Source organism: Phyllobates terribilis, unplaced genomic scaffold, assembly GCF_046119375.1.
Source record: "Phyllobates terribilis strain yellow unplaced genomic scaffold, ASM4611937v1 Scaffold_1__5_contigs__length_1240528914, whole genome shotgun sequence".
In the NCBI taxonomy this organism is placed as follows: domain Eukaryota; kingdom Metazoa; phylum Chordata; class Amphibia; order Anura; family Dendrobatidae; genus Phyllobates; species Phyllobates terribilis.
Window position 1 is genome coordinate 301,413,015 of NW_027362761.1, and position 15,296 is coordinate 301,428,310.

A 15,296-nucleotide genomic window follows, 5' to 3' on the forward strand; every position below is an offset into this window, starting at 1 on the left:
TTTGTTCACGGATGAGTGCCGTGCAGCGCTCGATGGTCCAGATGGATGGAGTGGAGGATGGCTGGTTGATGGACACCCCACGCAAACACGGCTACAGCGCCAACAAGGAGGAGGTGGAGTAATGTTTTGGGCTGGAATCATGGGGAGAGAGATTGTCGGCCCCTTTAGGATCCCTGAAGGCGCTAAAGATGAACTCCATAATGTATGTGGATTTTCTCAAACAGCACTTCCTGCCATGGTTCAAGAAGAAGAACCGTGTATTTCACAGCAAGATCATTTTTCTGCATGATAATGCACCATCTCATGCTGCACATAAAACATCTGCATCTCTGGCTGATATGGGCATAAAAGGGGACAAACTTATGGTGTGACCCCCATGCTCCCCTGACCTCTACCCCATTCAGAACCTTTGGAGCATCATTAAAAGGAGTGTCTATGATGGCGGGAGGCAGTTCACATCTAAGCAACAGCTCTGGGAGGGTATTCTGTCCTCATGCAAAACAATTGAAGCAGAAACCATCCAAAACCTGACAAATTCAATGGACGAGAGAGTTCAGAAGCTCCTTTCGAACAAGGGGTCCTATGTGAAAATGTAACATCACCTAGAATAAAGTTTTGAGTTGAAAACTGTTTGATTTCAGTTTCTAACAACCTGCTAATGCTTATAATTTCAAAAATGACCATTTTTTTGGTCTTTATTAAAATGAAAAGGTTGATCGAAAAGTTTGGGGGATCTAAGAGTGTGGCAACCCAGTAGTCATGATTACTTCGAATTCTGACAATATGAGGGTCATGCTGCAGGTAGTGCAGCAAGAAGGCACTTATGTGTCTTGCGCATCTCGGAGCCCCAAAATTATTTTCCGGGCTAGATGCAGCTAAAAATTATTTTTAATTTTAAATCTGGTGGAGCTTATTATAGATGGCCTAATAGGATCAGTGCTGCACACTGCTACAAAGCCCAAATTATTTTCCAGTCAAGATACAGATAAACATGATTAGTAATTTGAAAGCTTAAAACGTTTGGTAGGGTGATTTTAACCAATCATCAAGCTTTTACTCTCCCCAGGATGACACAGGGGTAGAAAAGTCGTTTCGGATCCATGATTTGTTCATCTTTATGAACGTGAGTCTGTCTACATTATCAGTGGAGAGCCGCGTGCGCTTATCTGTCAGCACACCACCAGCAGCGCTGAACACACGTTCAGACAGAACGCTGGCTGCGGGGCATGACAAGATCTCCAAGGCGTAAGTGGCTAGCTCCGGCCATTTATCCAGATTGGAAGCCCAAAAAGAGCAAGGGTCCAGTGACACAGTCGTGGCTTCAATGTTTACTTGGAGATACTCCTGTACCATCGTCTCTAGGCGTTGACTATGTGTCAGACTTCTTGTCTCCTGTGGCCTTGCAAAGGATGGGCTAAAAAAGTGGTGAAATGATTCCGCAAAATTGATGTTACCAGCAGATACTGTGGTTCTGTTACGGTTTGAGTGCTGAACACTTGACGGTCCCACGGTTGGCAAGTTGGAACTGTGAGATTCACTACGTGCACCACTGGTATTTTGTGGAAAAGCACATGTAAGATTCTGCAACAGTCTCTGCTGATACTCCTGCATGCGTGCATCCCTTTCTATGGCAGGAATAATTTCTGCAAATTTACTTTTGTACCGGGGATCTAACAGTGTGGCAACCCAGTAGTCAGGATTATTTCTAATTCTCACAATTCGAGGGTCATGTTGCAGGTAGTGCAGCAAGAAGGCACTCATGTGTGTTGCGCATCCAGGAGCACCAAGTCCCTGTTGTGTTGGTGGCGAGGTAACAATCATGCTTCCTTCCTCTGTCCTCTCCCCCCAACCTCGCACAACAGAAATGTGATCAAGGTCTCCCTCATCTGATGAGTCTTCCATCAGTTCGTCCTCCACTTCTTCCTGGGCTCCTGCACCTTCCTCACTAGTTTGGCTGCTACCATGCGCCCTGGTAAAACCATCTCCCCCACCCTCACATGCCTGCCGCCTTGGTGCTGCCGACCGTCTGGACCTTGCAGATGTTAGCCCTTCCGCATACAACTCCTCCTCCTCTACTTCCTCCACCTCCTCTTGTGCCACCACCTGATTCCGAATTCTGTTTAAGATGTGCTCCAGCATGTAAATCACCGGAATAGTCATGCTGATAATGGCATCGTCAGCACTAAACATCTTCGTCGCCATTTCAAAACTGTGCAGAAGGGTGCATAGGTCCCTGATCTGAGACCACTCCTCCAGCGTGATTTGCCCCACCTCTGGATCTCGTTGGCCCAGGCTATACGTCAGAACGTATTGCACCAGGGCTTGTTGGTGCTGCCACAGTCGCTGCAACATGTGCAGAGTTGAATTCCACCGGGTAGGCACATCGCATTTTAGCCGGTGAAGTGGCAGGCCCAACGACTTCTGTAGAGATGTAAGTCGCTGAGCTGCGGGATGCGAACGGCGGAAGTGAGCACACAGCGACCGTGCCCTCTGCAGAAGGCCATCTAGTCTGGGATAGTGGGCTAAAAATTGCTGGACAACCAGGTTCAACACGTGAGCCATACAAGGCACGTGTGTGACATTGCCCCGGCGAAGGGCCACACCCAGGTTTGCAGCATTGTCGCACACGGCCTTCCCTGGTTTCAGGTCCAGTGGAGACAACCATTCATGAAATTGGTTCTCCAGAGCTGACCACAACTCCTCAGCTGTGTGACTCACATTTCCCAGACATTTCAATGTAAAAACCGCCTGATGACGTTGAGCCCTACTGCCAGCATAGTAAGGAGGTGTGCAGGATCCCTTCTGCGCAGTTAGAAAGCTTGTGGCATGACCAGACAGGCTTTGGGTGCAGGTGGAAGACCGAGAGGAGGTTGAGGAGGCAGAAGCAGTGGAGGAACTTTGACATAAAGAGGATTGACGCACAACTCGTGGGGACGGCAAGACTTGGACAGCAGCCCCTTGTCCTGCTGTCACCATAGTTACCCAGTGCCCAGTCAGCGACATGTAACGCCCCTGTCCATGCCTACTCGTCCAAGTGTCTGTGGTGAAATGCACCCTGTCACACACAGAGTTTCTCAAAGAAACGGTGATGTTGTGTGCGACATGCTGGTGGAGCGCAGGCACACCTTTCTTTGAGAAGTAGTGCCGACTGGGCATCTGGTACTGGGGCACTGCGACGGACATAAGGTCTCGAAAATCCTCTGTGTCCACCAGGCGGAAAGGCAGCATTTCTGTAGCCAAGAGCTTGCAGATGGTGAAATTCAACCTCTTAGCTTTCTCATGGCTAGGAGGAAATGGTCTTTTACTTGTCCACATCTGAGGGACCGAGGGCTGGCTATTGTGCTTAGACGGGGTTGATAAGGGTGTCCCCGGCAAACTGCCGGTCTGTGAGGAAGATGCAGGCGGACATGTTAGGTTGCCTTGATCCAAAGGTTGTGCTATCGATGTCGGACAGCGCTCAACACCAGCTGGTGTTACCACCTCCAAAGAAAATGATGACCTGCCAATCACGCTGGCTGTTGCGGGTAAAGAGGTGGCAGGTCTGCGCCCCAAAACAGGTGTGACTGCTGTCCCCCCAGTCACAGAGGGTGAAGAGGCCGCGGAAGCACAAGATATGGCAGACGGTGGTTGGCCCGGCCGCCTAGGCCGCATTGTAGCACACTGAGCTTCCCACTGCAACTTATGCTTCATGTCCATGTGCCGGTTCATGCATGAAGTACTCAAACTATGTATTTTTTGGCCTCTACTTAGCTTTTGCTGACAAATGTTACAGATAACACGAGTTGGGTCATCTTTATCGATCTGAAAAAATGCCCAGGCTATGCAAGGCTTAGCACCCATGCGACCTGAAGAGCCACCACGACTTGTGGTGAGAGGCAGAGTTGTGTTTGAGGATGCAGTTGTTGACGTGCTTCCAGTACTACGTCTCTGTCCAGGAAGGTGCAACCTGACCTCGTCGTCACTAGCATCTTCCTCCACCTCCTCTGCTGACCTCATCTCTTGGCTGACTGTGGGTTGACAGTAAGTGGGATCTCCAACCTCATCATCATCACCCTGTGAGTTATCACACCCGTCGTCCTCAGAGCCAACCTGTTCCTGCCCTGACAAAAAACTAAAGTTGTCGCTCCAATCAGGTATTTGAGTCTCATCATCGTCTTCCTCATTGTCTCCACCAACAGGAGTTACAGTTTGGGAATGAGGGTCTACATTATGGTCAGAACCTTCTGTGTCTGGTCCTGGATCCGACTCATAAAGATTCTGGGCATCAGTGCAGATCATTTCCTTGTCTGGATTCACAGGAGCGCTGGAGTCGACCTCTGATTCCCAGGCTATAGTATGAGTAAACAGCTCTGCAGACTCAACCATCTGTTCTACCTCATACTCAGACGGGCAGCTGGAGATTTGGGAGCTGTGAGGAAGCAAGTGCGATTGGGGTGACACCTTTGAGGACTGGAGTATTTGTGATGTTGAAGTTGATGTGGAGGAGAGCCCACTTAAAGGAGCACTTGATATCCGTTGAAGCACCTGCTGTTTTTGTGCCTCATCTGGAATTTGTAGCGATTGGCGTGGCCGTAAGAAAGGGATCTTATCACATTGTCCGCTAAAAGAAGTAGACATTTTAGTTTGGCTGGAAGATGGTCTTTCTTCTGCAGATGTTACTGTTGCTTTAACACCTACCCCACGGACACAACCTTTTTTCCCCTTCCCAACACGCCTATTCCCCTTTCCACCAGCAGCAGGCCTTTTTCCACTCATTTTGGTGGTTAACTAATTCACAACTCTGGAGTTGTTTGCACAAAAAAACAATGGATGGGAACCAAGCAGAGCTGAGTGGCCAAACTGTGGTATTAGGCCAAAACTATTGGCTGGGTTAGATGCAGAAAAAAATTATATTCAATTTGCAACCTGATGGAGGTCAGTATAGATGGACTAATAGAACAAGTCCCACACACAGCTAGAAGCCCAAATATTTTTTCAGAGGTAGATGCAGAAAAAAATTGTATTCAGTTTGCAACCTGATGGAGGTCAGTATAGATGGACTAATAGAACAAGTCCTACACACAGCTAGAAGCCCAAATATTTTTTCAGAGGTAGATGCAGAAAAAAAATATATTCAGTTTGCAACCTGATGGAGGTCAGTATAGATGGACTAATAGAGAAAGTCCCACACACTGCTAGAAGGCCAAATATTTTTTCAGAGCTAGATGCAGACAAAAAAATATTTTTAATTTGCAACCTGATGGAGGTCAGTATAGATGGACTAATAGAGAAAGTCCCACACACTGCTAGAAGGCCAAATATTTTTTCAGAGCTAGATGCAGAAAAAAATTATATTCAGTTTGCAACCTGATGGAGGTCAGTATAGATGGACTAATAGAACAAGTCCCACACACATCTAGAAGGCCAAATATTTTTTCAGAGCTAGATGCAGATAAAAATTATTTTTAATTTGCAACCTGATGGAGGTCAATATAGATGGACTAATCGAGAAAGTCCCACACACTGCTAGAAGGCCAAATATTTTTTCAGAGCTAGATGCAGAAAAAAATTATATTCAGTTTGCAACCTGATGGAGGTCAGTATAGATGGACTAATAGAACAACTCCCACACACAGCTAGAAGCCCAAATATTTTTTCAGAGGTAGATGCAGAAAAAAATTATATTCAGTTTGCAACCTGATCGAGGTCTGTATAGATGGATTAATAGAACAAGTCCCACACACAGCTAGAAGCCCAATATTTTTTCAGAGGTACATGCAGAAAAAAAATATATTCAGTTTGCAACCTGATGGAGGTCAGTATAGATGGACTAATAGAGAAAGTCCCACACACTGCTAGAAGGCCAAATATTTTTTCAGAGCTAGATGCAGACAAAAAATTATTTTTAATTTGCAACCTGATGGAGGTCAGTATAGATGGACTAATAGAGAAAGTCCCACACACTGCTAGAAGGCCAAATATTTTTTCAGAGCTAGATGTAGATATAAATTATTTTTAATTTGCAACCTGATGGAGGTCAGTATAGATGGACTAATAGAGAAAGTCCCACACACTGCTAGAAGGCCAAATATTTTTTCAGAGCTAGATGCAGAAAAAAATTATATTCAGTTTGCAACCTGATGGAGGTCAGTATAGATGGACTAATAGAACAAGTCCCACACACAGCTAGAATGCCAAATATTTTTTCAGAGGTAGATGCAGATAAAAATTATTTTTAATTTGCAGCCTGATGGAGGTCAGTATAGATGGACTAATAGAGAAAGTCCCACACACTGCTGGAAGGCCAAATATTTTTTCAGAGCTAGATGCAGGAAAAAAATATTTTTAATTTGCAACCTGATGGAGGTCAGTATAGATGGACTAATAGAGAAAGCCCCACACACTGCTAGAAGGCCAAATATTTTTTCAGAGCTTGATGCAGATAAAAATTATTTTTAATTTGCAACCTGATGGAGGTCAGTATAGATGGACTAATAGAGAAAGTCCCACACACTGCTAGAAGGCCAAATATTTTTTCAGAGCTAGATGCAGAAAAAAATTATATTCAGTTTGCAACCTGATGGAGGTCAGTATAGATGGACTAATAGAACAAGTCCCACACACAGCTAGAAGCCCAAATATTTTTTCAGAGGTAGATGCAGATAAAAATTATTTTTAATTTGCAAACTGATGGAGGTCAGTATAGATGGACTAATAGAGAAAGTCCCACACACTGCTAGAAGGCCAAATATTTTTTCAGAGCTAGATGCTGACAAAAAATTATTTTGAATTTGCAGCGTGATGGAGGTCAGTATAGATGGACTAATAGAACAAGTCCCACACACTGCTAGAAGGCCAAATATTTTTTCAGAGCTAGATGCAGAAAAAAATTATATTCAGTTTGCAACCTGAATGAGGTCAGTATAGATGGACTAATAGAACAAGTCCCACACACTGCTAGAAGCCCAAATATTTTTTCAGAGCTAGATGCAGAAAAAAATTATATTCAATTTGCAACCTGATGGAGGTCAGTATAGATGGACTAATAGAATGATGCTATGCCCAAAATATTTTACTTCACTAGGTGCAGTAAAAAAATTGGTATTCTATACACAGGTGGTATATCTTGCAACACAGATAGGCTACTCCACTGACTAACACACTCTGCAATAGGCCAAAAAGGATTAGCTTTGCTAGATTCAGCCAAATGCTGTGAAAAAACTTGCACAGCACTGGCACAGACCTGCCTGGCAAAAACTGATAGGAACTGATGTAACCTAGTCCTGAAAAGGACTGCAATTACAATTAGTCTTTACTCCCACAATCTATCTATTTAAGAGCACAGACCTGCCTGATAAAAGTCGTAGGAAATGATGTAACCTAGTCCTTAAAAGGAATGCAATCACAACTATTCCCTACTCCCAAGCTATCTGTAGATTTGTGCGAAAATTGACTTGAAATTAACAAGGTATAGCGCACACAGCAACAGCGGTGCCGTCTAACACGCAGCTGCAGCAGTGAGAAAATGGTGGCGACGGGGAAAATGGCTTGGTCTTATAGGGCAAGGACATGTGACATACACTGCCAATCACACATGCCCTTGCTTGTGTGATAAAAAGCACTTCGCTCCGTGTGTGTGCTGCTGATAGGCTGACAGATTGCACCTCCCCACTGTAAATGCGGGAAAGAGAAAAAAAAATGGAGATCTTCATTATTCCTGCAGAGATCCATCCCCTGCCCCTCCCCCCACCCCGCTGTACACTCAAACTGCGTATTAACATTAATTTTCATCATTACTGAGAAAAAATCCAGTTATGATTTTGGTGCACGAACAGTTATCGAACATAACCTCGAACAGCCGAATTTTTCTCAAATCGTCCGTGTTCGCTGAACGGCTCGAACACCGCCCAAAACAGCTCGAATTTGAGATTGGTGAACAGTTCGAGTCGAACAACGCTCATCTCTAGTTACGGGTCCTCCTAGCATTGACCCTCGGTTCATCAAAAATCAGGTCATTCAGTTTGGGTTCACTAAGTAAGATCCCTCAATTCTTAGATAATATCTGGTAAACATCCTGCCATTGGTTGTGGTAGGTGGTTATCAGATTCACTCTTTCTGGATTTTTTCGATATTTGGGCAAAAAAGTTGCCCTACGGTCCATGACCCTACACTGTTGGTATGCATTTGAAACTAGTTTCCGTGGATATCCCCTGGACACAAACTCTGTGTAAGGTCCCTTGATTGGGTTCTAAAGTCCTCTTGAGAGCTGCAATTTCTTTTTAATCTCAAAAATTGTCCCTTTGGGATTCCTCTTCTGATGTGTGTCGGATGGAAACTTGTGAAATGAAGTAAGCTATTAGTAGCCATTGGTTTCCTAAACAACGAGGTTTTAAGTGATGATCCTTCCAAAGAGATTCTCAGGTCAAGGAATTCTACAATAGAATGTGAGCAACTAGAAGTTAGAACAATATTCCAGGGGTTATCATTCAACAAATCAATGAAACCTCGACAATCTTCCGGGGGACCAGACCATAGCATAAAGATATCATCAATGTAGTGATACCAACCAACTACATGACGTTGAAATTCTGTCATTTGTCATACCTTAGTCTCCTCCCACCACCCCAGAAAAAAAGATTAGCATATGCCCGGGCACACCTGGCACCCATGGCTGTCCCCGAGACCTGGCGATAGTAGGCCCGATCAAATACAAAATAGTTGTTGCGTAAAATCATACCCAAAAGTCAAGAAGGAATAGATCATGTGCTTTGGTACCTGAGGTATGTTGATCCAAGAAATAGGAAACAGCCTCCAAACCCAAATCGTGGCTGATATTCGAATATAGCGACTCCACGTCCATCGTGAATATCAATGTGCTGTCAGGTAATGTTAGATTTAGTGTTGAGCCACCCCCGTAGTGTTCGAGTTCGGTTCGGTTCGTCGAACACCCGTGTGTTCGCCGAACTGTTTGTCGAACTGTTCGTCGAACACCTTCGAACACCGTTAAAACCAATGGCAGGCAAACAAAAACACATAGAAACACATAGAAAACACCTTCAAAGGTGTCCAAAAGCTGACAAACTGCTCAGAAGACACAACTAACACATGGAAAAGTGACAAGTACATATAGTCTTGCGAAAAGAAAAGAGGTGGAGGAGTAAAAGGAGGGGGAGACACAGATATAGGCATGTCATGCCCTTCTAAAATCCAAAAAGTGAGAAGCCGAGACGGCCAGTCCGCTCCTGCCCGTGCCACCTCCATGTCGCCGGGTTTGTGCCAGAGCCGCGGTGAACCCTGACGGCCAGCCCCCCTCTCCCAATACTGGTGCCTGTCCGCTGGTGGGTCGAGAGAGCCCCCCTGTGGTGGAGGCAGCTCTAAGCTTTTTAATTTAAATTGTCCCTCTAATTTGAATGAATACACTTTAAATCCATTTACAAGCATCTATTGGAGGGCAAGTCTCATGCCAGCAGCCGCGTAATTCCAGCTCCAGTATCGTCCACTAAAGCTGCTGCAGTTAAAAAGCTTTTATAAGGATCGAGCTCGGCTGTCCACCGCAAGGCCAGTCCCAGCCCCTATGCCTTGGGGTGCCTCCTGATGCTCTTCACTGAGTATCCCGTGGTCCCGAAGCATTTCCTTTGAAAAAATTAAGTGTCCAAACTACAGGTGGTGTAGCTTGCTTAACAGCCGGGATAATCCGCTGACTAGCAGACACTGCTACTAGGCACAAAGTATTTCCTGGGCTAGATGCAGTTAAAAATTTGTAAGTAGATACTCTCGTTGGATGCTGAGAAAGCATTCCATAGAGTCTCCTGGCACGCCATATATGATTCTCTTAAAAAGCTTGGGGTAGGGGTCTAGGGGACCCTTTTATAGCCAAAATCACGGCCCTGTATCACAATACGTCACCTAGGTTGAAGATAAATGGAACTGTAGCACCGAGGGCTCGGTTGCTACAGACGTATTGCACCTCACCCAGAGGTGTGATATCTCACTCTCAGATAAGGATGGAGTGTGGATCAGGACCCGACACCTGCATGCATTACACCACATTGCCGTGGGGCAGGGCGACCAATATGCCCCTGAGATGGGCACGACAGTCCCTGTCCCTGGCTGGAGTGGGGGGAGGGAACACTGAGGAAGGGGAACCCTGCAGTGCAGGAGCAGGGAGGAAGCAGTTCCTGGGTGCATTGAGAAGGGAGTATAAAAGGTGGGCACCATCTTAGTTCAGTGCAGAGAAGTCTGAGCAGAAGTGGCAAGGAGCAGGGGCTCTGCATGAGCTCTGCTCCGGAGGCGGGCCTAGTAACAGAGGCCCAGGCCTGCAAGAGGGAGAAGGAAGGAAGAGGAGCGGAGAAGGCTCCAGGAACGAGGAATGAAGGGATCCCAGGGGTGCGGACGGGCGAGTCGCCACCGCACGCCCGAATCCACCTGCGTGGAGGGGTCAGGCCAAAGGGGGAGACCGGTCCCCGAACTAGTGGAGGCAGGAAACGACCCTCAGCTAGAAACCGGAGGCTCTGACATTTTATGTGGCGCAGCCCCTTGCTCCACCCGCTAGGAAGGTACCACATAGGGTCAGGGAAACTGGCGCCAAGTTTACCAAGAGGAGGCCCGAGGCAGCCGGACAGAAGTGTTGGTAAGAAAGGCCAGACAAAGGACACACAAAGGGGGTCCTGTGAAGCGCTCCAAAGTTATCTGGGAGTTGTCTGAGCCCCTCACCTGGTGAGCACAGTATGACGTGGGCAGCCGTTACCTGCAGACGTGGTCTGGATAATAAGAACTGTGAGTAAAGGCCCTGAACTGCATCACTGACTCCGTGTCGTTACTGCTGCTGCCCTGCACCATCACCCCCATCCTCCGCATACACTGCCCTGAGGCTATACTCCTCCCGTGGGGAGTTATGCTACGCTCTGCTGCACCCACAACACCAGCCTTAGCGGTCTGCCCTGTAGCGGCGGTTCACTCTGACCGCAATCCACGGGTGGCGTAGTCGGACATTTAAACATCAAAACCACATAAATAGTTCCGCCACTGGTTTGACCGCCCTGAGCCACGGAACCGGATCGCCGCCACGAAGACTACAACCACCAGCATCCACCAAAAAGGGTCCGGCTCCGGGTGTCCCAAGGCCCAGGGGGTGCGTCAGAACATTTTCATCACCTTTCACAATCACCAATGGGACAAGGCAGGGATGTCCTCTGTCCCCTCTCTTATACATCCTAGTGACGGAGCACCTGCTCTCATCAATTCGCCATAACCCCAATATTAGGTGGATTGAGGTGGGAGGCACCGAGTACAAGTGCTCTCTATTTGCTGATGATGACCTAGTATATATCACTCAATCACATATATCCATCCATGCTGTTATGGCTGAAATAGATCACTTTGTTACATGGTAAAATTTTAAAATCAATGCAGCGAAGTCTGAGGCCCTCGATGTCTCCCTCCCTAAATCCATATAGGATTCCATCCAGTCCAACTTTCCCTTTGCCTGGCCCTCACAGGGTATCAAATACTTAGGAATTCCTATTCATAGAGACCTCTCCCATCTATGTTATCTTAATTTTGGGCACTTTATTGAACAATTCCATACAGACCACGGTTGGCAAGTTAGAACTGTAAGATTCACTACGTGAACCACTGGTGTTTTGTGGAAAAGCACATGTACACCGCGTTCCAAATTATTATGCAAAAAGTGTTTAGGAGTGATAAGGGAAGAATTTGTTTGTTTGTCAGTGAAACTCATTGATGGTGATGTGTGTCAGGGCTCTTTATATCACTGTAAGCAATTGCAGACACCTGTGCTAATTAGTTTGGCAGGTGTGTCCAATGAAAGGCAAGACTACTTAAGAAGGCTCTCTCACATTATTAAGCAGCCTACATTTTCTGCCAAAATGGGAAAGAAAAAGGATGTGTCGGCTGCTGAGAAGCAACAAATTGTGGAGTGTTTAGGTCAAGGCATGACTACAATCAACATTGTGCGATGATCAGGATGAAGTGTCTTGGCAATCAAGAAGTATGTAGCTGATTCACAGTACACACGTGTGCGTGCTGATAAGGGCAAATTGAGGACTCTTTCCTACAGGCAATTACGTCAGGTTGAAAGAGCAGCGGCAAAAAAGCCTTGTCATAGCAGCAGACAAGTTTTTGAAGCTGCTTGTGCCTCCAACGTCCCCCGAACAACAAGATGCAGGGTCCTTCAGAGGTTTGCAGCTGTGCATACGCCATCCTGTCGACCGCCTCTATCCACTTCACACAAGCAGAAACGGCTCCAGTGGGCCAAACATTACATGAAGACTGATTTCAAAACTGTTTTGTTCATGGATGAGTGCCGTGCAGCGCTCGATGGTCCAGATGAATGGAGTGGAGGATGGCTGGTTGATGGACACCCCACGCAAACACGGCTACAGCGCCAACAAGGAGGAGGTGGAGTAATGTTTTGGGCTGGAATCATGGGGAGAGAGATTGTCGGCCCCTTTAGGATCCCTGAAGGCGCTAAAGATGAACTCCATAATGTATGTGGATTTTCTCAAACAGCACTTCCTGCCATGGTTCAAGAAGAAGAACCGTGTATTTCACAGCAAGATCATTTTTCTGCATGATAATGCACCATCTCATGCTGCACATAAAACATCTGCATCTCTGGCTGATATGGGCATAAAAGGGGACAAACTTATGGTGTGACCCCCATGCTCCCCTGACCTCTACCCCATTCAGAACCTTTGGAGCATCATTAAAAGGAGTGTCTATGATGGCGGGAGGCAGTTCACATCTAAGCAACAGCTCTGGGAGGGTATTCTGTCCTCATGCAAAACAATTGAAGCAGAAACCATCCAAAACCTGACAAATTCAATGGACGAGAGAGTTCAGAAGCTCCTTTCGAACAAGGGGTCCTATGTGAAAATGTAACATCACCTAGAATAAAGTTTTGAGTTGAAAACTGTTTGATTTCAGTTTCTAACAACCTGCTAATGCTTATAATTTCAAAAATGACCATTTTTTTGGTATTTATTAAAATGAAAAGGTTGATCGAAAAGTTTGGGGGATCTAAGAGTGTGGCAACCCAGTAGTCATGATTACTTCGAATTCTGACAATATGAGGGTCATGCTGCAGGTAGTGCAGCAAGAAGGCACTTATGTGTCTTGCGCATCTCGGAGCCCCAAAATTATTTTCCGGGCTAGATGCAGCTAAAAATTATTTTTAATTTTAAATCTGGTGGAGCTTATTATAGATGGCCTAATAGGATCAGTGCTGCACACTGCTACAAAGCCCAAATTATTTTCCAGTCAAGATACAGATAAACATGATTAGTAATTTGAAAGCTTAAAACGTTTGGTAGGGTGATTTTAACCAATCATCAAGCTTTTACTCTCCCCAGGATGACACAGGGGTAGAAAAGTCGTTTCGGATCCATGATTTGTTCATCTTTATGAACGTGAGTCTGTCTACATTATCAGTGGAGAGCCGCGTGCGCTTATCTGTCAGCACACCACCAGCAGCGCTGAACACACGTTCAGACAGAACGCTGGCTGCGGGGCATGACAAGATCTCCAAGGCGTAAGTGGCTAGCTCCGGCCATTTATCCAGATTGGAAGCCCAAAAAGAGCAAGGGTCCAGTGACACAGTCGTGGCTTCAATGTTTACTTGGAGATACTCCTGTACCATTGTCTCTAGGCGTTGACTATGTGTCAGACTTCTTGTCTCCTGTGGCCTTGCAAAGGATGGGCTAAAAAAGTGGTGAAATGATTCCGCAAAATTGATGTTACCAGCAGATACTGTGGTTCTGTTACGGTTTGAGTGCTGAACACTTGACGGTCCCACGGTTGGCAAGTTGGAACTGTGAGATTCACTACGTGCACCACTGGTATTTTGTGGAAAAGCACATGTAAGATTCTGCAACAGTCTCTGCTGATACTCCTGCATGCGTGCATCCCTTTCTATGGCAGGAATAATTTCTGCAAATTTACTTTTGTACCGGGGATCTAACAGTGTGGCAACCCAGTAGTCAGGATTATTTCTAATTCTCACAATTCGAGGGTCATGTTGCAGGTAGTGCAGCAAGAAGGCACTCATGTGTGTTGCGCATCCAGCAGCACCAAGTCCCTGTTGTGTTGGTGGCGAGGTAACAATCATGCTTCCTTCCTCTGTCCTCTCCCCCCAACCTCGCACAACAGAAATGTGATCAAGGTCTCCCTCATCTGATGAGTCTTCCATCAGTTCGTCCTCCACTTCTTCCTGGGCTCCTGCACCTTCCTCACTAGTTTGGCTGCTACCATGCGCCCTGGTAAAATCATCTCCCCCACCCTCACATGCCTGCCACCTTGGTGCTGCCGACCGTCTGGACCTTGCAGATGTTAGCCCTTCCGCATACAACTCCTCCTCCTCTACTTCCTCCACCTCCTCTTGTGCCACCACCTGACTCCGAATTCTGTTTAACATGTGCTCCAGCATGTAAATCACCGGAATAGTCATGCTGATAATGGCATCGTCAGCACTAAACATCTTCGTCGCCATTTCAAAACTGTGCAGAAGGGTGCATAGGTCCCTGATCTGAGACCACTCCTCCAGCGTGATTTGCCCCACCTCTGAATCTCGTTGGCCCAGGCTATACGTCAGAACGTATTGCACCAGGGCTTGTCGGTGCTGCCACAGTCGCTGCAACATGTGCAGAGTTGAATTCCACCGGGTAGGCACATCGCATTTTAGCCGGTGAAGTGGCAGGCTTCTGTAGAGATGTAAGTCGCTGAGCTGCGGGATGCGAACGGCGGAAGTGAGCACACAGCGACCGTGCCCTCTGCAGAAGGCCATCTAGTCTGGGATAGTGGGCTAAAAATTGCTGGACAACCAGGTTCAACACGTGAGCCATACAAGGCACGTGTGTGACATTGCCCCGGCGAAGGGCCGCACCCAGGTTTGCAGCATTGTCGCACACGGCCTTCCCTGGTTTCAGGTCCAGTGGAGACAACCATTCATGAAATTGGTTCTCCAGAGCTGACCACAACTCCTCAGCTGTGTGACTCACAGTTCCCAGACATTTCAATGTAAAAACCGCCTGATGACGTTGAGCCCTACTGCCAGCATAGTAAGGAGGTGTGCAGGATCCCTTCTGCGCAGTTAGAAAGCTTGTGGCATGACCAGACAGGCTTTGGGTGCAGGTGGAAGACCGAGAGGAGGTTGAGGAGGCAGAAGCAGTGGAGGAACTTTGACATAAAGAGGATTGATGCACAACTCGTGGGGACGGCAAGACTTGGACAGCAGCCCCTTGTCCTGCTGTCACCATAGTTACCCAGTGCCCAGTCAGCGACATGTAACGCCCCTGTCC